Source organism: Chrysochloris asiatica, unplaced genomic scaffold, assembly GCF_000296735.1.
Source record: "Chrysochloris asiatica unplaced genomic scaffold, ChrAsi1.0 scaffold00148, whole genome shotgun sequence".
Classification (NCBI taxonomy): Eukaryota; Metazoa; Chordata; class Mammalia; order Afrosoricida; family Chrysochloridae; genus Chrysochloris; species Chrysochloris asiatica.
In genome coordinates this window covers 2,315,303-2,318,639 of record NW_006408666.1, presented here as the reverse complement: position 1 = coordinate 2,318,639, position 3,337 = coordinate 2,315,303, and positions in this window count along the sequence as shown.

Here is a 3,337-nt window from a genome sequence, read left to right as displayed (position 1 = left end):
AAATCTGTTCTTCAGATGATCTCTAAATTCAGGTGGGATATATTCAGGGTCATAATTTGGCTCTTGTGGACTTGTTTTCATTTTCTTCAGCTTCAGTTGGAATTTGCATATGAGTAATTGATGATCTGTTCCACAATCTGCCCCTGGTCTGGCTTTGACTGATGATATGGAGCTTTTCCAACGTCTCTTTCCACAAATGTAGTCAATTTAATTTCTGTGTTTTCCATCTAGTGAGGTCCATGTGTATAATCATCTCTTATGCTGTCTAAAGAAGGTATTTGAAATGAACAAATCATTGGTTTTGCAGAGTTCTATCATGTGATACTCAGCATCATTTCTATCATGAAGGCTGTATTTTCCAACTACTGATCCTTCCTTTTTGTTTCCAACCTTTGCATTTCAATCACCAGTAATGATCAACACTTCTTGATTGCATGTTTGATCAATTTCAGATTGAAGATTTTGGCAGAATTCTTCTATTTCATCCTCACTGTCTTTAGTGGTTGGTGCATAAATTTGAATAGTAGTGGTATTAACTGAGCTTCCCTATAGGTGCATGGCTATTATCCTATCACAGACAGTGTTGTATTATATCTCATGACTGATTTGGATATGTTCTTTTTGACAATGAATGGAACACCATTCCTCTTCATTTGTCATTCCCAGTATAGTAAACTATGTGATTGTCAGATCCAAAATGTCCAATACCAGTCCATTTCAGCTCACTAATGCCTAAGATATTGATGTTTATGCATTCCATTTAATTTTCAATTTTCCTAGATTGATACTTCATGAATTCCGTTTTCCAATTATTAAAGCATGTTTACAGCTGTTTTTTGTTTTTATTTTTTCAATTTGCATTGTGCCCCATCAGCAAATGAAGGTCCTGAGGGCTTTACTCCCACAGGCGTTATACCATTCGTGTCATCATGGTCAACTCTACTTTTAGGAGACAGCTCTTTCCCAGTACTTATTTAACATGACTTAAATACGTTGTTATTGTTGTTAAGTGCCATAGAATCGGTTCCCAAGAGTTGCTGGTGTATTTGAAATCCCAGCCTTGTGGTTCAAACCAATCTTTTGGTTCAGTACATTATTCTGCAGTGTCGTGATAGAACTCCTAGCAGTTCATTTATTCCTCACCATAATATTCATATATAAATGAACCCACTTATAAATGTAAAATCTGAAATATAGAAAGATTAAATAATGTGATGTATAATACAGAAAATACTGGAATTAATTTAAAATCCAGGTAACCTCATTTTAGAAGTTATTTACTTAACCACTAAACCATCTCACCTCCATTATGACCAAATGTGTTGCAGAGATTCAAGGTAATGTGCTGGATTGCAAGATAGGTATGAACTGCAAGTGTAGCAGTTCCAGCTCACCAGCCGCTCCTTGGAAACCCTGTACTGGGTCATTATGAATTGGAATTGCTTGATGGCACTTAACAACAACAACAAGGTACTATGTTACCTTGTTTAGAATGCAGTGAGTCCTGGTGTGGCACTGTGGTATAAAACACTAAATTGAAAGATAAATTTGAACCACAAGGTTGGCTGTTCAAACTCACCAGCAGCTCCTTGGAAACCCTATACAGGGTTGTTATGAGTCAGAATCTACATGACAGCACTTAACTACAACCACAAGAATTTAGTAAAGGAAAGTATTTTGATTATCTCAGTAGATAAGAGGAAAATAATGTAATAAAATTCAATATTTATTTATAAAAACAAAGAAAAACTGTTATCCATTGCTAGAGTAAATTTAGACTCAACTGATGTGGTGCTGTGAGTTAATATGCTGAACTGTCAAATCAGCTTAATCTGCAAGGTTGGCCGTTCAAGTTCATCAGCCATTCCTTGGGAACCTTATACAGGGTTACTGTGGGTTGGAACTGATTTACGGCACTTAACAACAACACACCAACATAAGACAGAGGGAAACACTTCTTTATGGTTTCCATACAGGAACAGATGGTCTTGTCTTTCTCCCACTAAGCCGGTGACCTTGCATTTAGAGGCTCAGTTCTTAACCCATTGTCCCCCCATACAATCAACTGGAACTTCCTTCCGTGGTAAATGTATATGGAAAAAATGTACTAAAAACAATATACATTTTGATAAAATTTATAAGATATAATTCAAGAATGCCTGATCTTAATCTTTATATCAATTGTATACTCTTAAATCCCTAGCCTCTATTATAACACAAGAAGAATAAAATGATAGTTATGAAGAAATATACAAATTCTTATATAAATGAATTAACCAAATCATACAAAAATTTTAATATAAAAATCTATAATTAAAGACGTTTACATTTTTTTTTTAATTGTAACAGATGAAGAGTTAAAGTCAATAATTTAGAACTTACTTTCCTAAGTGAGGAAACAGAAATCAAGTGAATTTTTCTAGTCTGACAGCAGAAGGCAGACCCTTCTGAGATATATGATGTCAAATATATGATGTTATCTCTCTTTTAAAAATTTTAGATATAATTTGTTTGTCATACAATTCAAAGTGTACAATTTAGTAGTTTTGACTACATACACAAAATTGGGCAACCATCATCATGATCTGATTGCAGACCATTTTTATCGCTCAGAAAAGATGCCTGGTACTAATTAGCAACCACCCATTCCCCAATTCTGCAAGTCCTCGAAAACTAGTCATTGTCTCTCTATCTGTATGGATTTGCTTATTCTAGACACCTCATATAAATGCAATCATCTAATATTTGGATTATGTGTGTGTGCCTGGCTTCATTCATTCAGATGATACTTTTTAAGATATCAATCAGTTCTTCATTTCATTTCATTTTTTAAAATTTATTTATTATATCATGGTGTCTTACCACATTTACACACACAAAAAGCCACAGCAACCAAGGAAATGAGGGAGAAGTGTGGACAGTGGTAATCACTGCTCCTGATGCATTTCCTTTAGAAAATGTTCATCAGTGAGTGAAATGGGTCAGTAAATTGGGAATATGGTGAACGTGGTGACTGGGAGCACTTGGAGTGCAATCCGTGAGGGGTGATACCTAGCTCTGAAGTTCTCCCTCAGCACCATGTTCCCACCCACCAGTCTAGAACCAAGGGGATTAGGAGGTAATTCTGAGAGCTTCAGTAATGGCGGGGGTTTATCTGCGGCCTGGTGCCTGCTCAGGATAACTGTTGAATGAGAAGCATCTATTTGAAGTGCAGGATTACCTTGGGGATGGCCTAGGCTCATTGTTGGAGTCCCTGGAAAGGTGGTGATAAAAGGGCATTTCAGGCATGACACTGAGGTAATGACTTAGTCCTGCTTGATTTTGTACTTAAAAAAAA